Genomic DNA, 24,084 nt, shown 5'->3' with positions numbered 1-24,084 from the left:
CTCTAGATCCAAGGGTTCTGGAACTTTCTCCATTATCAACACTGCACAGCAGTGTAAAAAGAATGAGAGAACAATGAGATGAAAGACCACAACACGATGAGTTTTACTCTACAAGCTGAAGCCTGGAACCGATAAATCCTGTTTATCCAATTAGTGTGTTCTTCAACAGTCACCAGCAAAATAAACTATACAGCCTACTGCATTTATTTGAAACCTAAAGCTAAAATAAATTTCTGCAGATCACCATTCTTTAATATAAAATTAAGAACAGACCCAGTCTGGTGTAATTGACACAGTTTTTGCTGTGGAAGACTTAGGTTCATATCTTTGCTCAGAAACAAAGCACACTAGGCAAACTTTGGATAGGCTAAGCTCTTTTGGCCTAATCAATATCACCATGTTGCCATGAGAATAAAATGAGCAAATCCAATATACACGACCTTGGAGGAAAGCCAAGAGATAAATTAGATGTATAGTCTCCTGTGTCTTAACAGCTAGAGGAGTGTAACAAGTTCATGGTGCCTCAAGACACATTAGTTCATGTTAAGTGCATACATAAATTTTGCCTTGAACAATTAAAAAGGATTAAAGCATTCTGTTACCCTAGCACAACATATACATTTTTAAAAGGAAACAGACTTTTTGTAGTCAGGGATAGCAGGGAAATTCCTTGAAAAGAGTGGCATGAGCAAAGGATTAACGGGAAAGTGTATAAACACCCTTCAAGCAATTCAGGATGAATGCTCAATAAACAGGTCATCTGGCGAAACCTTAGGTAAAGGTTTTCAGATCACTGCATCTCCATGGGAGGAATTGTTTGTCTTCGCCATTTCTGCTTGTCTAATAGGTTCTTTGACAACACAAGTCCTGCCAGAAAAAATAGGCAGCCCTTTATGAGTTAAATTGACTCAACTTCAGCTCTAAATGGATTAAAAAAGACCTGGTTGAAGAGCATTACCTCGAAAAGGATGTTGTAGAGCTGGAAAAGGTTCAGAAAAGGGCAACCAAGATTATCAAGGAGATGAGAAGGAAAAGGTTGCAGCATTTGAGCCGTTTTCATTTGGATGAAAGGTGAGTAAGTTGACATGATAGGAACTTAGAATTATGCATGGTGTGGAGAAAGTGAAGAGTTTTTTCTCAACAGTGCTAGAACACATGAGCATTCAGTGAAGCTGCATGTTAGAAGATGCAGAGCAGATGAAAGAAAGTACATGGAACTCGCTCCCACTGGAGGCAGTGATGGCAACCAATTTGCATGGCAATTTGCAAGAGAATTAGATTCATGCAGGATAGGGGGCTATCGATGGCAACTAGCCATGATGGCTCGGCTCTGCCTCGGTGTTCAGAGGTAGTAATGTTTCTGAATGCCAGTGTATGGGAATCACAGAGGGTGGTGAGTGCTGTTGTGCTTTGGTCCTGCTTACGGGTTTCCCACAGGCATCCAATAGACCACTGTGAGAACAGGATGCTGAATGAGATAAGCAGCTCAAATTCAACCGCAACGCGTGGCTAAAAAGTATTATTAATGTATTATTAATGATTAGATCATAATCCAACATTTATAAATAATAAACATCCACATATAACATATGTATAAGTCCATAAACAAGAAATGGCAAACGTAATAAATTGCTATCAGGGAACACCACAATGAAGGCAGGATGAATTTCAATAGATAATGTCCAACAATATTGTAGTGGTGGGTGCGCCAACGTGTAGACAGAGGCATAGGAAGGTCAGGTGGTACCCGGTGCGGAAAATTTCTTGTCACCCCCCCCCACACACATTGATTTTTATTTATTTTTTTGTCTGCAAAAATGGTTTTACATTATTTCATACTTTCTTACAAAGGAATGTGGATTCTGGGCCTCTGATAACAAGTAGGCGACTATGGACAGATACTTAAATCTACAGGATGGATTGTGTTTTGGCTTGTGTTATTTTATTTATGTTTATTGTTTATTTATTTAATAAAATTTATTTTAAAAACCCTGCAAGTGGTTTACCAAAACAAAACAAAAAACCACAGCAGTAAAATCAAGAAAAAAATCTTGTAACATACAAAAGCTAAAATATTAAGATTGAAATTGCTCCAACTTCCTAAGCATCTATGCTTGGCTAAAGAAGAATGCTTTTAGCAGGTGCCTGAAAAGAGTCTAGCAAAGGCATGTGCTTTGCTGCAATAGGCGGGGAGTTCCAAAGTGCAGGTGCTGTCACAGTAAACAGTGCATTACAGATATTATGTGGAACCTGTAGTAGTGCTTGAAACTACTGAAGGGGAGGTTTTATTTATTGTGATTTCACCATGCTCTGTATTATCTAATCTACTTGGCCTAGTCTTATTTTCTTCACATAGCCCGACTTTCCAAAACTAGGGATTATATAGCTATATCTGAAATTTCATGCATATCAGTTAATATCTTGACCTTGCTCCACTGAATTGAAATTTCAGCCTTCACGACATAGGAAAACAGCTATTTTCACGGAGGAAGGTCAAGATATCCCTAGTGTAGTAAGGTAAGACCTTTGGAGCAGGCATTTTTTTAAAAAAAAAAAAAATTATGAACTGCCCTAGTAGGGCAGTAATTGTTCCTTGATAATTTGTCACCCCCCTCCATGATGGTACATGGGGCGGCCCTGCCCCCCCCTTTCCCACACCCTGCGTGTAGAATGCAGTAATGAACAGCAAACAGAACTGGAACAGAACAGTGTTTCTGGGATAAGTCAACTGTTTCAAGAATTAAACTTCATCGGCAAATAAATTCCAAATGAATTGTCCAGTGCTCACTAACAAGTGTAGCCAACTGAATGAGAAAAGCGGGCTTTTCTTATATTCATATTGCATCACCTTTTCTCTGGCTGAAGCTGCAAAAGACCAGTGAACTCAAGAGCAAAAAGCTCTTTAGACAAACAGATTAATAAGGATAAGCCTAGAGAGACAGACTTACTCTCCGGAAAAGGAATTGCTGGCCTATGAACTTGAGACGACTTCTCCAGATTGTTACTGGTATTAGAGGGCTGTGTAGGCAACCAAACAGAACTTTGGTTGAACGTAGATAGATGTATAGGTAGATGGACAGGCGTAGTTAATTTTTTAAAAACAGAATTCAAAGGCTGCTAGCCATGGCTGTCAACATGGGAGGGAGACCATCTCTCACAAGATAATTAGATATCTAAAAACAGTCTATCGGATGAGCAAAAGCTCAAGTTGTTTTCAAACATGATATCAGGGAAAGTTGGTGCTTGAGTTCAAGGCTTAAATTAAACCCAACCCTTAGCCCTCAAGCCTAATTTTAACATGAAAAATCAACCCCGAAGTGTGTAATGAGATTAATGCATACATATAGGAATATCCTACAGATGAGAAACTAGAGTAACTTTTCCAGACATTGCTCAACAAGGATATACATAATCATAGAATGCCATTCTGACCAGTGGAAACAATATGTTCAATTAGGCTGCAAAAACAATAGAAGGCTGGGTTTCTGCATCTCACTGCGGAGAAGTCCCTGTGCAATTGTGCACACTCAACTAAAATGTGTGGTCAGGTGTGGCTTCCATGCTGGTTTCCGCTCTGGCATTTTCCTCTAATTGTTTCTTTTTTGTATTTTGGAATGCTTTGTGTAGGTTTTCAAATCTACATTTTGTTACAAACTACAAGCTGGAACATTTTAAAATCTGCCCAGAGTTTTTACATTTTTATCCATGCAAATCTGCGCCCGATACGGACATAGGAAAACAAAAGGATTACATTTGTTTGCACGGAATTGCATGTATATAAATGTGTCTCAAATGTATCTGGATTTGATTAAGTCACCAAACTGATGAAATAAGCCTGCGAAACTGAATATAGCCTTCATAGTGCCAGACTCTTTTCTCAATGCTGCAAATCACTCTGATTTTAATGTGCAAATATTGCCGCATGAAGCCTTTAAAACGTTCATGTTTATCCAGGCATATGATAACTGAAATATACTGCTTCTGGCAGCCTTGACATTATTAGGCGTGTGATTCTTTTGAAATGTTTTTAGATGTTAACTGTTTTAGGTATTTTTTAAAATTCAGTTTTTGATTGGGTCGTTTTAATGTTTTGGTGTTTGCCACCCTGGAGTCATTTGCAAGGAAGAGTTGGATAGATGTTGTCATTGTCATGGTAGTTTCATTTCCCCACTAGCTACTTATAACCAGGCCTTTGGCTGATTGAACATTCTATGGCCTCTGAAAAGTGTTTGTGGGTAGGGGAGTTATTGAGGAGAAGGAGGAGGATGATTGTGTTCTCATTTTGTATTTTGATGTTTTGAATTGTCCTAGGATCTTGAGAGGAAAGGCAGTATGCAAAATAGATTGATAGATAGATAGATAGATAGATGATAGATAGATGATAGATGATAGATGATGATAGATAGATAGATAGATAGATAGATAGATAGATAGATAGATGATAGATAGATAGATGATAGATAATCAGCTTAAAAAACAAACATTGCGAGAAGTGAGGTTACAGGGAACCAGACAGAGGGCCTTCTCGGTAGTGGCGCCCACCCTGTGGAACACCCTCCCTTCAGATGTGAAGGAAATAAGCAGCTATCTTCTCTTTAAAAGATAGCTGAAGGCAGCCCTGTTTAGGGAAGTTTTTAATATTTAATGCTGTATTGTTTTTAACACTTGATGGGAAGCCGCCCAGAGTGGCTGAGGAAACTCAGCCAGATGGGTGGGGTATAAATAATAAATTATTATTAGTAGTAGTATATAAACAAACCCCACTCTGTCCCAAGTAGCTTTTTTTGTAACAGGCTTCTGGATATTTGAGTGAAGCCAGTGAAGAAAGGGTTAAACATGTTTCCTCTCCATCACTTGAAGTCTAACATCCTAAGGCTTCTCTTTTTTGGTGAGGGAGGGGGGACATTTGGGGCTTTGCTATATGTAACACGCAGATTCTTCTGCAGTGGATAGGGATTGTGGGATAAACATTTTTTAGGAGTGGACAAACTAAAATGCGCTCCATTTTAATTGTACATGGACATTTAGAGATAATGGTCATCAAGAAGGCAAAGCAGGAATGCTGTCAAATGATTATCATGCGATTTCCATTGTTTACAAGGATTATAATGGTCATTACCTTGCACATTCTGCAAAGAGGACAAGTTCTCAAATATTCTGTTGCATGTCAGCTTAATGTAGCAAATGTTCATTACTTGGGCTTCTTATTTCCATAATTGTGTAGTTACACCTGATATGTCACTGTAGTAAAATTTGGAAGCATATACCTTTAAATTGCGGCTAGGAAATGCTCATTTCAGTAAATGTCGTATGTGCAATCAACTCAAAATTATGCCAAACAGAAGGCATGCACAGACTTTTGATGGTGGTTTCTAAACTTTGCTTAAAAGGTCATTCATTTGCATTCATTATAGATGTGCACGTAAGTATTTGTGTAGGGTTGTGGTTGTTAAGTAGCCCCGATACCTTGTTAGAAATAACATCTTAAAGATATGTGCTTTAGGAGCAGGCAAAGACTTTCCTCTTTTTTAAAAGAAACAATGCAGCCACCCATGTTTGTCAAAATCTTGTTCAGAGTAACTAATCTGTTCATCTAATCACAGCGAGTCTGAATGGTCTTGCTGCATTTGAAAATGCAGTTGAATTAAACCCCCTTACAAACCAATTTATTGGGAGCAGTAACAATGGTGTTTATCTTATGGGTGCTTAGTTTGATTCTTGATAGGATACAAGGGGATTATCCCTACAGAATTGGAATTTGTTTTTCCTTTGGATTGGTTTTTCGATGCTAAGAAGGGGGGGGGGGTATGAAAGAGAAGGATGAAACAGTTGCCAACCAATCATACTTTATGCTGCAGCACTGCAAAAACCTAATGCCTGATTCCTACACTACTGAATTCACCTGTGTTTGGCTATCAAGTTTTCCTTCAAGGAAAAGATGCTCAATTGCTAGCTTTGGTGAATTACATGTGATCAAAACAGATTATTGTGACTTTAACAGTTATCCACAAAAGCCTGGACAGCTCTCTGTGTTATACCTTTTCTCATTTAAGAGTAAGTATTCATACGTCAGCTGGTAGATTGTTAATAAGTCTTGAAGATCTAAGTTAGTCCTGACTTCTGTGTGTGTCCTTCTTTAAAAAAAGGTGACAGAAATCAATTGTAATGTCTGGACCTTGATTGAGAGGGATCTTGTACATGGGTGTAGCTGCGGGGGCAGCTGCCCCCATCAAATCAAGTAAATAATAATAAAAATACTTAACGAAAAATAGAAATAATCAGATTATTTGGAACTGAGGTCATTTGGATGATGTTGTGGTGCATTCTAGCGATGCAACTGGACGATAGGTGTGGCTTCCATGAACTGACCAATCGTGTTGCAGGTAGCTCTGTCCCCCCCCTCAATCCTGGCTACGCCCATGATCCTGCGCCCTTAAAAGTCCTGAGGTAGGTAGGCCAGTGGCAAATGTGGGTTTTCCTATCGTGCTACTAGAAGGAGGGGAGAAGCTTCACTTGACAGATGTTTTCCCTTCTGGGCACCTCATAAAGACAGAGGAGTCCTCTTAAGGACTACATCCAGCTGCCTTAGATAAAGTGCTTTATGTAATCCTATTACGAATTCATGTTGAGCAGACATAAATAAATTAGGGTTTCCTGGCTGTTTTCATGTTTCTTTCTGTTTACAAGAATTTCGTTCTTACTAGAGACGAGGAGGAAGCCTTCTGAGTACCAATGTTCTTTCTTTGATTCCTTTCAAATTATAGGTGTCTGTAGGCCCCCTGCAGATATACCTGCACCTCCCTTTCCCCCAGAAGGTGAACTATAAAGAACAGAATACAATTGTCTGTAAATTAACAGCTCTCTGTGCATGTTAACTAACGAAAAAGGAGAAAAGAACATTTATTATAATAAATAATAAATAAGAAGCTGACAGGTCATGGAAATGGAAAATGTTGACAGCGCTCTGTTCCAGTTAAGGCATCAGTCCCGACTCCTAAATAGTCTTACTCTGTAAGGGAATAATCCTAAATGAACACAGAACAGTAGGGGGAAGTGTTAGGTCACAGCCAGGAAGTCTTGCAGAGATAGAAAACAACAAACCCAGAAGTGGAGAAATGGGGAAATTGTTATTGGGTCTTTCCTTGCCATAGGTGATTAGAGATGAAGCAATGATTGACAGGTGATTGCAGGATTGCTAATTTTTATACCCCTGCTTATATAATGTGAAATTGCTAGTATAATATTGCCGATATAAGTTCTAGGCATCTGTGCATTGGGTTTCTTATCTTTCCTCTGCCCAATGTTCTGTAACTTTTCAACAATGCATGACAAGTGCAAATGTAAGAACATAAGAAAATCAATGACAAACCTAGACAGCATCTTAAAAAGCCGAGACATCACCTTGCCAACAATGGTCCGTGCAGTTAAAGCTATGGTTTTCCCAGTAGTGATGTATGGAAGTGAGAGCTGGACCATAAAGAAGGCTGATCGCCGAAGAATTGATACTTTTGAATTATGGTGCTGGAGGAGACTCTTGAGAATCCCATGGACTGCATGAAGATCAAACCTCTCCATTCTTAAGGAAATCAACCCTGAGTGCTCACTGGAAGGACAGATCCTGAAGCTGAGGCTCCAATCCTTTGGCCACCTCATGAGAAGAGAAGACTCCCTGGAAAAGACGAGGGAAAGATTGCTGGGAAAGATTGAGGGCACAAGGAGAAGGGGACGACAGAGGACGAGATGGTTGGACAGTGTTCTCGAAGCTATGAACATGAGTTTGACCAAACTGTGGGAGGCAGTGGAAGACAGGAGTGCCTGGCGTGCTCTGGTCCATGGGGTCACGAAGAGTTGGACATGACTAAATGACTAAACAACAACAACAAGAAAAGTCTGCTGGATCAGACCAGTGGCCTATCTAGTCCAGCATTCTGCTCTGACATGGGCCAACCAGAAGACTGTGGGAAATGCACAAACAGGAGCTGAGCACAAATGCACTCTCCACTCCTGTGTGTTCCCAGCAACCGGTATTCATTTTTATTTTATTTTTAGAATATTTATTAAAGTTTTAAAGGTTACAAAAATAAAAAAACAAAAAACACCATATTAAACAAAAACAAAACAACACATCACAATAAGGAAAAAAAAGAGGAAAACAGAAAAATAAAAACAATTAAAAAAACACATCGAATCTTCCCATAACTTATCTTTCATTTGCTTGTTTCCTTGACCTCCTCACACCTCCCTTTTTTGTATTCTAGTTTGGTTAGCTATTTCAGCAAATCCTTTCCATCTTTTCCAATTTTTGTCCTGTAATTTATCTTAATGTAATGTAACTTTACTTTCCCTCCTTTCACCAATTAACAGTCTGTTTTTTCTTAATCGTTTATAACATTTCTGCTAAAACCACATAACTTCATTCCAACATCCTTACATTTTACAATGTTTCTGTAAATAAACTTTAAATTTTTTCCAATCTTCTTCCACCGACTCTTCTCCCTGGTCTCGGATTCTGCCAGTCATTTCCGCCAGTTCCATGTAGTCCATCACCTTCATCTGCCATTCTTCCCGGGTGCGTAGATCTTGTGTCTCCAGCAACAGGTATTCAGAAGCATTGCTGCCTCCAGTTTTGAATGGCAGAGCATAGTCATCATGGCTCGTAGCCATTGGTAGTCCTCCACAAATGTAACATTGCACACCAGAAAGAGTAACATTCATTCATTCAGTTAGATAATTGCTGTACCACTTAACATTTCTGGGGGCGGGATCTCGTAAGTGGTTTGCAACCTACATTAAAATATCACAAATGCAACATTGCAAAACATCTTAACAGAACATTACAAATGAAAATCAAATACAAAAATAAAATCACATTTAAAGCAGCATAATTAGCAGCAAAACAGAATGGCCTCTTAGAAAGCACTACAAGTTAATAAAAACAAATGCAATATAAATTCCACATGTTAAAGTAACATTAGTCGCCAGACCAAATTGCTAAAATGGAAGATGTGCCCACAGAAATGCTTGACAAACACATGGCTAGCTCTTTCTGGCATGCAGACCGCACTCTGAGCCATTCCTACCAGCCATACCCACAGCATAATTAAATCTCCACATATATTAGCACATATTTATATATCTGTTCTTCTCCCTTATATATCTGTTCTTCTCCCTTGAGATGTTTCCAAAGCAAGTCACAACCATCCTCACTGCCAAAACCAGAAATAAACCATTTTTATTTTTTTTTTAAAAAAATCCTTGGCCTCTATGCTTGGACAGTCTTAAAAGTGCCAATGTGGGTATTGTTCAGAACCTTAACATAAGCTGCCGACCTGTGCTATCTGCGTGCCTTTGGCTGAGGCTCGAAGTTACTGTGTTTGTCAAATCTGCTGGCCTGGGGCTAATGTGAAGTAAGGGAGGAAGCACTTACTTTACATGAATGACACCACTAAACCTAGAGCACCCCCTGCTGCTCGAGTATAGGAATTTCATCCTTTTTTAAAAATGATCCTACCACAGATAGATTGCTTGCTTTTTATCGGAAGGTATGTGGATATATTTTCCCAAGCAAAATATCTTATTTCTTAATTGCTATGCAATAATAAGTTTACCTTTGTTAATGTCTGTGTTATATTCTGTGCATCCCTCTGCTGGGCATATAAATTGGTATCTATATAATACATAATATATATTTGCTTTCGTAGATTTTCACGGGTACAGGAATGCAGGTTTTGGTGTCCTCGGGTGTCTTCCCGTGTAAAAGTTGGGGTGTCTAGGCGACGTTTCGACGAGGTCGAAACGTCGAGTGAGACGAGGTCGAAGATGACGAGTGAGACCTCGTCGAAACGTCGCCTAGACACCCCAACTTTTACACGGGAAGACACCCGAGGACACCAAAACCTACATAATATATATAATATATAATCTATAAAGCATATAAATTGGTATCTATATAATACAGCACAGATAAATTATGCTTCATGCTGGACCGCACTGAATGAGGGCAGGCAACATAATGCTTTTACTTGGCCAAGACTCTCCTTTCTTTCACTCAAACAATGACAACTCAGCTTTGGTGAGATGAATAAATCCCATTAGACTTACATTGCCAACTAGATTATGAGTTCCCTTATGGCCAAATCCTTAAATCATCGATGGTGAGGAAATATGTCTGGTTCTTATCGTCTTGGAATATTTGGTGGAGTTCTCATGAAGCTCTTCTATGGAGGAGCAGCAGTCTACCAGGGGATAATGGGAAATTTAGCTTTCTTTAGTACCCAAAGTCACTAGTACATTGTCACAACATTCAAGGTGCCAGGAATGAAGGAGGCATTCAGTTTAAACCCTGAGCTGTAGAATAACTCCTGAGGGAAATGCTGCTTAATTTGCAATGGAGCCGGGCATTGTAAACTGGACAAGTTCCTATTCCAAGCTTGGCTGTTATGAACCTAGGCGGAATTAAAACTTCATGCCAATGAAGGTTACACTGCACATCAAGATTGCCTCCCATGAATGACTTGTGGATGAGAAATCCCACTACCACTTGTGTTTGTTTTGAGTTTTCTGCAATTGTAGCACAGCATTAAGGATAAAATGTGAGAACTTGGGGTCTGGACCTTTAAACAAATGGCTATAGGTTTGCTCACTTGACTAATGCTTTTACCCCAACTTGGCTTTCCTAGCTTTGGCTAAAGTTCCCAAAATGACTCTCATTGTATAATAAAAGTTTCGAAAGCTAAGAGAGCTCAAGTTCTTTATTATTCTAGGCAGCCATAAAGGAAAGTAGTTTAGATTTTGTTAAGGGAAATGGCTTGAGCGTATACTTGGAAGTGAACAGGGAAAATATAGTAGCTACTTGTAAGTTTAAATGAATGTACAAATGACTGTATTTGAAGAGTACATTTTACTTTATTTTTTAAGAAAAGGAGAACCGACTGGTGCAAAAAACTGGTGTCCAGCTATTTAGAACGTTGTTGTTGTTGTTAACAACAATCATTTCACATTTGTTGGCCATAGTTATGATTAGCATGCATGTTAAAGTGTAGTTTCACATCAAATTACAGTGGTACCTCAGGTTACATACGCTTCAGGTTACAGACTCCACTAACCCAGAAACATTACCTCAGGTTAAGAACTTTGCTTCAGGATGAGAACAGAAATCATGCTCTGGCAGCATGGCGGCAGCAGGAGGCCCCATTAGCTAAAGTGGTGCTTCAGGTTAAGAACAGTTTCAGGTTAAGAACAGACCTCCGGAACGAATTAAGTACTTAACCCGAGGTACCACTGTACCTGTTTTGCATGCATAGGATCTCAGGCTCAGTTCCCAGCATCTCCAGGAAAGGCTAGGAGAGGCCTCAGTCCAAAAACCTGTCAGTGTAGACAGTCATGAGTTAAATGGACCCGTGGTATGAAGCATTGTAAGGCAGGCCTAACATCTGAGTGTTGCAGGGGCTGTAATCATTAGCAAGTTTTAGTGGAATGGCCGTAAACTTCCCTGGGCAGTCAATGAACAGTTCATCTTGCCATTTAGATATGTGGCTTGTGACGCGGGTGGCGCTGTGGGTAAAACCTCAGTGCCTAGGACTTGCCGATCGTATGGTCGGCGGTTCGAATCCCCGCGGCGGGGTGAGCTCCTGTCTTTCGGTCCCAGCTCCTGCCCACCTAGCAGTTCGAAAGCACCCCTAAGTGCAAGTAGATAAATAGGTACTGCTTTATAGTGGGAAGGTAAACGGCGTTTCCGTGTGCTGCGCTGGTGCTGGCTCGCCAGAGCAGCTTCGTCACGCTGGCCACGTGACCTGGAAATGTCTCCGGACAGTGCTGGCTCCAGGCCTCTTAAGTGAGATGAGCGCACAACCCTAGAGTCCGTACGGGCAGGGGTACCTTTACCTTTAAAGTGTGGCTATTCTGGCTTGGTGTGATGGGGTTGTAATCCAAGACATCTGGGTCCCCAAGTTGCGGAAGTCAGGCATAAACCTTGTTGAATTGTATTAAGTTTTGTAGTAGCATAGTACTTTTGAGGACTGGATCCCGTGAGATAATGTAAAACCCATGAAAGTAAGAGTACAGTGGTACCTCAGGTTACAGACACTTCAGGTTACAGCCTCCGCTAACCCAGAAATAGTGCTTCAGGTTAAGAAATTTGCTTCAGGATGAGAACAGAAATCGTGCTCCGGTGGTGCAGCAGCAGCAGGAGGCCCAATTAGCTAAAGTGGTACCTCAGGTTAAGAACAGCTTCAGGTTAAGTATGGACCTCCAGAACGAATTAAGTACTTAACCGAGGTACCACTGGACTGTTTATTTATTTACTTAATTTCTCATTGCATTTCCATCCTACTTGTTCTCTAAGGAGCTCAGGGTGACCTACATAGTTCTCCCACTCCTCATTTAATCCCAACAACTGAGTACGTCAAACTGAGAAGCAATGACTTGCCCAAGGACACCCAATGAGTTTCATAGCTGAGGATTTGAACCCCAACCTCCCAGATCCCAATCTAACATTCAAACCACTCTAACCTCGGAAGACTCTTCCTACCTCCGTAGAGAATGCAGAGGAACTTTGCACTCGCACACTTCTCTGGACCATCCTGGCCAGCAAATAGAACATTCTTTGTGTATAAGAACATTCCATACATAAGAGAGGTAAAATATGAGTTTCTTACCATTTGTTTTCTTTGGGACAATAGTCCCATAATAGAAAAAAAGTATGTGCTGAAAATTAATTATATGGATGAATGCAGCTGTATTTATAACCTAGCATGCTACATGTGGAATTTAATCTATTTTGGTACAATGCAGATTATATTCAAGCTGCATTTCCATTCTGTTCATAAATTGGATATATTTGTCACAAGCTGCTGGTGGAACTACACTAGAGATGATAGGCCATGAATCTGCAAGGTGAATCTTTGTGGTGAACAAGACTGCACTACATGGCCCCACTTTCCCATGCCTGGCAAAATTATAAATGCTTCTGAACTTGACTGGCATTTGTTGGGGCAACAACTATGTATATTCTTCCTAGCTACCTTGAAATTACTGGTTGTGAAAGCATGCGATAATTTTGCATGTTTTCAGATGCGACTAATGTTTTTACTCATTTTTTATTGCTTTGAATTTATTCTTGATTGTATTGTTTTATCACTTTTGTGTTTGCTGGATGAAGGCTGGGATAGAGATTCAATTGATTGATTGATATTGATACCTGTACATTTTGTGCTGCCAGCAAAAATGCAATGCAATAAGATCGTACTTGTATATCACACCAGGAGAAGCAGTGATGCTCATGGATTAGCTTGCTTGCAGACATGCATAATTAATTGTTGTTTATATGGAAACAGGAGCGGCTGGTTTTATGGACAATTGCCCAAGGTATACAACTCTTAGCATAAACACTACAGCTCTGACAAATATTCTATCATTCCTTTCGTATCATTTTACACCAGTAGATGTGTACCTAGCCTATAAAAGAAAAGAGTTATATGAGCAAAGGAAAACATAAACTTCGTGCAAAATAAATGCTATTATACAGCGTTTAACTTGCTATTAGCAAACCATAATATAGGCTTAGAATATTGCAGCTGAAGATGACATGTTAGTTAAACATTTTTATTTTAAAAATTGCTTACATTTTTTTAAAAATTAAGGAAGGGATTCTATCGGGCCTTTTCAAATATCAGAACTACAGGCTAACAAAAAAACTTCTCTGAATTTTCTTAACTTTGTTATTGTTTCCTGCATCGGCAGAGAGTTGGAATATATTATTATTGAAGTTCCTTCCCTACTTTCTGTAATACTATTAGTAACACTTTCTTTAATGCTAATAGCAATATTTAATAATGACCCACTATTTGAATGCATTTAATTTTCAGATGCATTGTTGTTTGGGTTATTATTATTTTCATATTGGCAATACAAATGCAAATGTTTCAGCTTGAGCAGACCCTTCCCTCCTTTTTAACTTTACGATTCCTTTGCTGCGCTGATTATATTTTGGCCTGAGCACAATATTGTTACATACACTTTCAAGGAAGATGTTTGTGGTTCCTTCTCTTGGGGGCCGACACTTGGCTTAAGCATTTGCTGGCTTCAGCTTAATATGCAAGGAACATGCTAACATGTCTGGGGAGACATTAAGGGAGGTGGTGTCCGAAGCAGCTATGAAAGCAAAAATGTTTTTGTTCCGACTGATGAAAGCGATTTCATCCAGCACACTCCTTTGGGGGGGCCTTTTCACACGACAGACAAAGAAAACTCCAGCCACATTTTATCTTTTATGAGTTATTTCCACAAGCCCACAATAGTGCAATCTCACATCTCAGCAAAATGGATGCAGCGGGAATAGTTTTGCCATTAGGGAACAGTCATGTTGCTCTTCGCCACTCCTTTTAAAAATGGTTCTCATGTCCTCCAGCGCAGCCTCCACTTTTCTTTAAGTTCACCAACTGCAGAAATGAATTTGCCTGCTGCTCTTAAAAAAAAAATAAGTTGATAGATTGAAAGCTACAGCACTACATCTTGTACATTAGGGGAGCACACAGCCACTGAAGAAATTAAAAGGACTTGCATTTTAAAACGGAGTTCACTAAACAGGGCAGGCGTGGGGAGTGGGAACTGCGCTTTGTGGTGGCACACCGCCCCAGGCTTCATCTGGAAGTGGCTCATCTAAAATGAGCTGATTTTGATCATGCCCAGACTAGAGTCCTCTGGCGACTGCAGCTCCGAAGAAGAAATGGATTCACGGGTAGGCCAGTTCCTTGGTTTGTCCTATGTGGGTCCACAGGTCTCCAGACCTTTATCTGGAAAGGAAGCAGCATTTATGGAGTGAGGCCTCTAGTCAATGGCTAGAATACCCAGCCATGCTATGAAAATCAGTCAGTTGCTCCAGGACATTCCTGAGTCAACTTGGATGTTTGGTCCCAGCTGAAGAAGCCACCCGTGGTCCTGAACCCACACTTTTGATCTTTCTCCAAGGTGCTGAATTTAGTACAGGCTACTGTACTAGGATGCAGGTGGTGGTGTGGTCTAAACCACTGAGCCTCTTGGGCTTGCCGATCAGAAGGTTGGCGGTTCGAATCCCCGCGATGGAGTGAGCTCCCGTTGCTTGGTCCCAGCTCCTACCCACCTAGCAAGTTCGAAAGCACGTCAAAGTGAAAGTAGATAAATAGGTACCGCTCCGGCGGGAAGGTTAATGGCGTTTCCGTGCGCTGCTTTGGTTCGCCAGAGGTGGCTTAGGCATGCTGGCCGCATGACTCGGAAGGTGTCTGCGGACAAACGCAGGCTCCCTCGGCATATAGAGCGAGATGAGTACCACAACCCCAGAGTCATCCACAACTGGACCTCACGGTCAGGGGTACCTTTACCTTTTTACTGTAAACTTGTCACCCTGCTTGCTTGTGGAACCAGAACATACTGGCCTCCCACTGCTTGGTGGTGGGCATCTCTTCTGGTCATGACAAAAGTAAGGCCACAGCTTAGAAGATGATAGACACTGACAAGCTGAATTGGCCTTAAAGTTTAGATGGCTTCCCCAAGTATTGAGTGCAATACAGACTTCCATAGTTTATCTCTCAATTTTTGTTCTGATAAAAAAGTCACTGCATTTCTCTCTTCTTTCACCTGTCAACTAATAATGGTGTACGTAGTCTACTTTTCATATTTCCTTTAAGGAGTTCAAAGGTCTGTATATATGTTTGTCTCCACCCTGTTGTAGCCTTTGAAGTAGGTTAGAACAAGAGATGTTTATTGGGTCTTTCCCTGGCATAGGTTATTGGAGTGAACTTAGTGGTGATTAAGGACTTCAACTCATGTCTTTGGAGGCCTATTCCAGCACTGTAGCCCTTAACAGCACTGTATCTCCACATAGCTGCCTCACCCTTTTTGCAAGATCTGGTTCTACACTATAAGGTCGACAGTGAGAGAGCACTATAAGGTAGACAGTGTTTGCGTTCTCTATTTACAGCTAGGTAGCTGTGCTGGTCTGCTGTACAGTAGTCGAAACAGAATTTTAAAAAATCCTTCCAGTAGCACCTTAGAGACCAACTAAGTTTGTTACTGGTATGAGCTTTTGTGTGCATGCACACTTCTTCAGATACACAGAAACAGAAGTCACCAGACCTTTATATATAGTGAAAGGGTGGGGAGGGGTATTACTCAGAAAGGTGGTGGGAATGGGTGATTGGCTGATAGGTGTTGTAAACCTGTTGACGACTGTTAACGACTGCAATTGGCCTTACAGGAAAAAGCAATGGGTGAGATGGCTAAAAATAGCTTTATCATGTATAATGAGATAAGAATCCAATGTCTCTATTCAGACCAGGTCTCTCCTTGGTTTTAAGTTTGGCAATAAGTTGCAATTCAGCAACTTCTCTTTCCAGTCTATTTCTGAAATTCTTTTGTAATAAGACAGCTACTTTGAGATCTTGTATAGAATGTCCTGGGAGATTGAAGTGTTCTCCTACTGGTTTTTCTGTCTTGTGATTCCTGATGTCAAATGTTTCAGTGTATCTGAAGATGCATGCACACAAAAGCTCATGCCAATAACAAACTTAGTTGGTCTCTAAGGTGCTACTGGAAGGATTTTTTTTATTGTGTTCTCTATGTTTGTGTTTTCTATTGAAAATAAAGGGATGGGGAAGCTTCTGTTGTTGTCCCCCCGCCCAAAGAATAATACAGCCAAGGCCTGTGCATGCTTTGGTGAATGTGCTTGCTTGGCCCTTTCCAAAGGAAGCATCTCTCATGCAGTTTATAGGTTTCTTGGCTTGTTTTCACAAAATGCCTGGGATATCTTGAACTCAAAGCTCATTTTATTTGTGAGTATGGAGGGTGCATTTTTGGGGTATTTTTTCTATGAAGAAAAATGTGTTTGTTTGGCTGACCTTAAGTTGGATCTATCTTAAGGAAAATGTTAAAACTAGCCTTTGAGCCAACGTGAGATGCCGAGACCCAAAGAAGCTGTATCCAACAGCAATAAAATACTAAATTCAGCAGATAAGGGCCCCCTGTGATTTTGCTTTGTCTGCGAACTACTTCAAGAAGTCAGCCTGAAGTAAAATGATCTCCTGTCATACCAACACTGAGAGAGAGGAATGTACAAATGGGGGGAATAAATTACAAAAAATACAGTGTCTTTTCCAATAAAAAAAGCAAAAAAACAAGAAAGGAGAAGAACAAACTTAAATGGAAAGAAAGAAAGAAAGAATTATTATCACTTGGTCTAACAGCTAAGATGGTATAGATATAAGTGGGTGGGGAGGAATAAACAATAGTTGTGTTGTATAAATGTGAAGATTCTCTTAGCTTGCTCTGAAAGAGTTGATATGCTATGGAGAATTTATAGCACTAATTTTATTCTGCATATGAAATATTTTATTTTGTATATGTTTATGCTGGTCTATTTCTAAAGGAATCCTGAAAGACCATTGTTGTTGTTGTTTAGTCGTTTAGTCATGCCCGACTCTTCATGACCCCATGGAGCAGAGCACGCCAGGCACTCCTGTCTTCCACTGCTCCCCGCAGTTTGGTCAAACTCATGCTGGTAGCTTCGAGAACACTGTCCAACCATCTAGCCCCCTGTCGTCTCCTTCTCCTTGTGCCCTCCATCTTTCCCAACATCAGGGTCTTTTCCAGGGAGTCTTCTCTTCTCATGAGGTGGCTAAAGTATTGGAGCCTCAGCTTAACGATCTGTCCTTCCGATGAGCACTCAGGGCTGATTTCCTTAGGAATGGATAGGTTTGATCTTCTTGCAGTCCATGGGACTCTCAAGAGTCTCCTCCAGCACCATAATTCAAAAGTATCAATTCTTCGGCGATCAGCCTTCTTTATGGTCCAGCTCTCACTTCCATACATCACTAGAAAGACCATTACAAAGTTCAAATTGGTCAGTGAGGATCAACCCAGCCCTTTGTTCAATCCACAAAGAATAAAAGATTGAAATTCAGCAGCAACTGTGAGAATTACTATAGCTTATAGGCACCCAGCAGAAATTCCTTTGACCATATTAAATTTTTGGGGGGTCAGGTTGGTACATTCAACTAAGCACTAATAGAGGAAACTCAAGTGAATTACTTCATCACATTCCAGACTTCCAATAAACCATACACATCTGTCTTGCTGTGAAATACACAAGTTCTTGAAATTTCGTATCTCTCTTCAAGAGAAATGCATAGGTTCTTACATTGTTCATTTCAGAAAAAGCATGAAAACAGCAACACACAACTCTCCCTTGTTCCTGTGTCAACACTTTTTCTTTTTAAACACCCACCTATACGTCCCCACATGAAAAATATTTATTTTCCTCAAAAGGGTTTGTGGCTTCATTCACCTCTCTCATTGCTGTGACTCTTTGACACCCACTTCCTTAAAACCCTACATCCCCAGATCCAGCACAAAGTCCTTATGCTCAAGTTCCCCATGGCCTAGCCCCACTGCCATCTCTTTATTGTATCCAAATACATCCCTGTCTGTGCCACTTTTCCAGCTCCATCACCCTCAGCCATCCATAGGTTTCCTGCTCCTTCAAGCAAACAAACTGTACTCTTGCTATCCATTTTGCTTGGAACTGCCTCTTCCTAAATACCTGCACGATGCCTCCCCTCTCATGATGTGGAGGTCCTGTTTTTGCTAATAAAGAGTTAACTCCAACTTGCACTGCTGGCTCGCTCCTGACAGACAATGGCTGCCTTTATGTTATGTTGTTTTTTATTTTTGCATTTGTATCTCACTTTTGATAGTCTGCACAGGAAAACCAAGCCTGCAAATGGACATGGAGGAGTTGATTGGTACTGCCAGGGAATCCCTTTGAATTAGTCCCCTGATGTCCTAATGATGTCAAGTGATTGAAAGATGATTCATACATGATTCACAGAGGATAGACCGGTTCTCCACCTGGCCACCTGGGCTGAAAAATGCTTGCATTTGAGGTATGAAAAGGTGAGGTGCATGCATCAAAAGTTTCAAAAGTAGAGTTAGTCATTTGTAGAGAGATTGTCGTTTGTTCTTCTAGATTTTAAAGCAAGTTATTTATAGACCTTAGCAATTTATAGATTATAACAATCATGGTACTGTCTATAAATGACTCACTCTAATTTTGAAATGATTACTTATTGTAATAGGTAATGTACTTAATGTAACAAGTATTGTAATTATGATTGCTGGAAAGTCACATTTTCACCATCTATTACAAAGAGGAGAGGCACACATGCACTGTCTGGCTTTCCTGTCTGATAATACTCCCTCTCCTCCATCTTTATCCTGCAGGCCAGGCTGCAGTCCCGTTGAATTCAGTGGGCCTTATTTCTAAAGAGACGTGGAGGATTGTGCTGTTACAGAGCAATCCTAACGATGGACCAGATATGGGTGACCTACCAGCACCCCACCGTGTAGTACCCTGTTTTGTGGCTTACTGCCAGCTTGGGTCCTGTGGGCAGCAGTTTGCAACCCAACTAAGCTCAATCCTATCCCCCCCCCCAACATGAGGGTACGATTGTGCTCATAATCTCCCATCTGTTTTCCCTTCTTTATATTTGCTTTCCTCACCGAATTCTCAGATGTGTTGTATTTGCTTCTGTTATGATGGAACTCAAAATAACAAAAGTATTGTATCACTTCATAAAAAGAAAACAACATTTTAAGAAAGTGTGTGAATCGTGCATATTTGAATTGTGCATCAGAAAGAAAAGATCTTCACCCCTTTTACATACAGTGGTACCTTGGTTTAAGAACAGCCCTGTTTACGAACGATTCGGTTTATGAACTCCGCAAAACCGGAAGTAGTGTCCTGGTTTGCGAACTTTACCTCAGTCTAAGAATGGAATCTGAATGGTGGAAGGGCACTGGCGGTGGGAGGCTTCATTAGGGAAAGCGCGCCTCAGTTTAAGAAGAGTTTCAGTTTAAGAACAGACTTCCAGAACGGATTAAGTTCATAAACTGAGGTACCACTGTATAGTTATTATTTTAATGGGAATGTTTGGGGAATTGGTGAATGTCTTTCATCCTAAGGTTGAGCCTACCTGCCTTTGTGCTAAGTGCTATATTCTGCTGCTGCCCTCAACATATCGTCACCAGGGCAGGCCCAAGGCATTTTGCTGCCTGAGGCAAAGGACAAGATGGCACTCCTCACCTCTCTCTTGCATTCCATGTAAAGGAGCCTAATAGACTAGCTGTTGAATCTTACTTCAACGCTGACTACGGGACAGCATTGTCCAATGCACCTGAGGGAAGCAGTCTATTATTTTTTTTAATAAAGATTTTTTGAAATTTTTAAGTTACAATATGCCAAACAAACAAAGTTATAACATAACATAAACATATTTTCTCATCTTCTTGTGACCTCCTCGCATCTCCCGCCCCTACCTTCCATATTAAAAAATTAATCCAGCAAATTATCACCTTACTTCCATCCTTACTGTCTGATTATCAATTGAATTTAGCCAAATAATTATCCAAAAGAAAAATTGTTTTTTCTTACATTTTAACTTATCTTCCTACTTCACTTCATCAATTTTGATGGTGCCAAATTGTTTATGATCAAGCATCCTGCTTAACATTCATACAGTTTGCAATGTTTTTGCAAATAAATCTTAAATTTTTTCCAATCTTCTTCTACCGTCTCCTCTCCCAGATCTCGGATTCTGCCGGTCATCTCAGCCAGTTGCATATAGTCCATCAGTTGCATCTGCCATTCTTCCAGTGTGGGTAAATCTTGAGTTTTCCATGAGGGAAGCAGTCTAGTTTAGGGAGTGTATGAGAGGCCCATGGCCCACACAACTCTGATACAACGGAGAGGAATGGCCTGGGGGCTCCCGAGGAACAGAGGGAAGGAGGGGAAGATGCTCAGGTATCTGCCACCTGAGGCAGTTGCCTCACTCCTGCTTAATGGTAGGGCCGTCTGAGGGCTAGTGCTGAATCTTAGTGAAGTACTTTTAAAAATAGGTGTTTGTTGCAGTGTATCTCAGTTTTGATATGTTCACAAAGCAGCAAGAATATTTGCCTTGAAGATATTAACTCGCAGACTTAGTGGGCAAATGTAGTAAGAACATTTGGAAATGAGAAATTTGAAGTGCCACATTGATGCTTTGAAGCAAAGTAAACACACCTATTTTTTAATTTTAAAAATAACAATAACCTCCTGAGAAGCTAGGAGGGCAAAGAGAGATGCTTTAGCATGCACAAAAAATCTGGCTTGCAGCCAGCGAATGGTTACATTGCTCAGTGTCTCATAAATCTTCATGAAGTTTATGAATTCCCTTCTGAGGCTGAATAACCAATATGCTGCTTTTTATTGCCATTACTGCTTGCACTTTTTATGCAGTGAAGATTTAGACTCAGAAGCTTCAGGCCAGTATTTGCTATTACTGGTACAGAATGGGCTGGTAATCAGGTAGCTGTGCAGATGAACGGCCTCCATTTAGAAGTAAATAAATGTGCCATTTGCAAGTGCAACGCTAAAAAGTACACTGTGTAGCACTGATAAAATCCTAACTGCACGCAATACACTTATTCTGAATATTGTGATTCGTACCCAGAAATGGATGTTATAAACCAGGGGGAGCCATTTGGATTTTGATGTACTGCCATTTTCCATCATGCCTGCCTACTGTATTGGTCACAACTGCTGGGGCTAATGGAGCCCCACTGCAGCTGGAGGGCATCCCATTGCCTCCCCGTTTCAGACAATCTTTTCCATGTACAATCCTCACAGGGTGTGCGCTAAAGTCCATTCTGGAGGTTAACTTCAGCAAAGGCTAAATGTTTTGCCACATTTGCGGAGCCCATCTCCTGCAAAGCCTACTGTACACCAGGATGGCAACCCTGCTTTTAAACATGCAAAGAATCGCCAATGGCTTTGCCCCCACCCCATCTTTAAGTCAAAGTCAAAAAGAGCCAGTGTGGAGTAGTGGTTAAGAGCGGTAGTCTCGTAATCTGGGGAACTGGGTTCGCGTCTCCGCTCCTCCACATGCAGCTGCTGGGTGACCTTGGGCCAGTCACACTTCTTTGAAGTCTCTCAGCCCCACTCACCTCACAGAGTGTTTGTTGTGGGGGAGGAAGGGAAAGGAGAATGTTAGCCGCTTTGAGACTCCTGAAGGGGAGTGAAAGGCGGGATATCAAATCCAAACTCCTCTTCTTCTTCTTCTTCTTCTTCTTCTTCTTCTTCTTCTTCTTCTTCTTCTTCTTCAAAGCAGAAGGGGCAGTGACAAGGGCTGTGAGAATCTGGGTCAACAATAAAGTTCATGAGCTGAAACCAGCACTTCAGTCAAGGTCAAATCCCCTGTCCCATCCTTAAGACCACCTGCTCTCTATCAAGCTACTCCTTTCTTTCCACTTCCTCAACGCCTGCCTCCTTGCCACAACCTCCCCTCTGCTCCGTCTCTCTGTTCCATCACTGATCCACAGTGGCAAAGCTTTTTTTCAAGGCTGGATCACAATCAGATCTAATGACTTTTAAAGACTGAAAGAGGCAGCCACGTTCACGCCACACCACACACTCCACCCAGGTCTTCTTATTTCTGGCATCTCCCAGCAACTGGAAGCAGCGATCCCATGGAGAAAAAGAGCCCAGGGATTGTGCTGCCTTTAATATATTTGGATTCTAAAGAAAGAACATTGCAACAGCTAAGTGGAAAGAAGAGGTAGTGCTAGTTGTTTTGATGGAACATTCATTCTTTGCTTATCTCCTATTGACATCCTTAAGGGCTGTCACTTCTCAACGCAGGAGGTCCGAGGTTCAATTCCCAGCATCTCTTGGAGAGCTGCTGCCACTTACTACTGAGCAAGATGAAGTAATGTTTGTCTTGGTATGAGGCAGATTCCTATGTTCCTACCTAGTAGGGTTTTACTAGAGGAGTAGCCATGTCAATTACAGTGGTGCCTTGGTTCCCAAACACCTTGGTACTCAAACACCTTGGAACCCAAACACTGCTATCCCAGAAGTCAATGTTCCAGTTTGCAAACTTCTTTCAGAAGCCAAATGTGCTCTGTTTTGAGTGCCACACTTCCGTTTTGAGTATTACGCTAAGGTTTGTCTGTTTTTGCTATTTATTTTGCGTTTTTGTGGCTTTTTCTTGTTTTTGTGACTGTGTGGAACCCAGTTCAGCTACTGATTGATTGTGACTGCAGTACATTGTTTATTGCCTTCATTTTATGGATCAATGGTCTCATTAGATATTAAAATTCATGTTAAGTTGCTGTTTTAGGGTTTGTTTTTAAGAGTCTGGAACGGATTAATCCATTTTGCATTTCTATGGGAAAGCATGCCTTGGTTTTGGAATGCTTTGGTTTTGGAACAGTCTTCCGGAATGGATTAAGTTTGAAAACTAAGGTACCACTGTAGTTGCAGCAAAAAACAAAAGAGTCTTCTTGTGACACCTTCGAAAAAGAACATTTATTGCAGCATAAGCATTGGAGTGCCATATTCACCAGCTCCATGAAATGCTTCTCTAAGTGGGTAGGACATATACTGTATACCCTATTCTAAATGAATGAATGAATGCTGTGCAAGAGATACATGTCAGTATGTTACAGAAATATGCTGAGTACAAACGAGTGCATAATCCAATTGAATGAATCCAGGATCTAACTGAATCAAAATGAAATTTAAGCACACAGTTAAGTGTTTATTTTCTGTTGATTTCAATGGGACATAATGCCGCTTCCCTTCCTTTTCAATTGCCTCTTTATTCATTGGCATATATTTTGTTCACCTTTATTTATTCTTTCATTTAAGGCTTCTGTCCCTCTCTTCTCCAGCTTACACACACTTAAGACCACAATTGAAAATATATACAATAAACACAGCCAGAGAATAAAAAAATTACCAGCAGCATACACTGTTGTCCCATAAAACAGACATCAATGTAAAACTGAAATCTTAAAACAGGTGGAAACATGAGCAAGTCCAGCAACAATATAAAGAAACATGGCAAGTTTCTTTTTCCATTTATGCCAACATTATAATCATCACACACACACACACACACACACACACACACAGAGAGAGAGAGAGAGAGAGAGAGAGAGAGAGAAAGTCTGTCATCATAACAACAGATATTAATACTCTTAAGTTACAAGCATTTTGCGATTAATTTGTGCTTC

The 24,084-nt window shown here is 40.6% G+C and overlaps 1 protein-coding gene and 1 long non-coding RNA gene across 2 annotated transcripts in view; both read left to right on the top strand.

The window, feature by feature from the left end:
* Window positions 1–19,629, top strand: part of LOC309377889 — a 74,712-nt gene extending 55,083 nt beyond the window's left edge. Inside the window, exon 2 of the long non-coding RNA XR_014171767.1 lies at window positions 18,726–19,629. This is a non-coding gene — a long non-coding RNA (uncharacterized lncRNA). The remainder of the gene's footprint in view (window positions 1–18,725) is intronic.
* Window positions 1–24,084, top strand: part of ARSJ (arylsulfatase family member J) — a 77,462-nt gene that overhangs the window by 33,397 nt on the left and 19,981 nt on the right. The gene's annotated exons all lie outside the window — the stretch shown is intronic.

The sequence above is a fragment of the Podarcis melisellensis genome (assembly GCF_964234715.1).
Source record: "Podarcis melisellensis genome assembly, chromosome: 9".
NCBI classification, from domain to species: domain Eukaryota; kingdom Metazoa; phylum Chordata; class Lepidosauria; order Squamata; family Lacertidae; genus Podarcis; species Podarcis melisellensis.
Note: the sequence above shows the minus strand (reverse complement) of the source record. Positions and strands in the feature narration are given on the sequence as shown.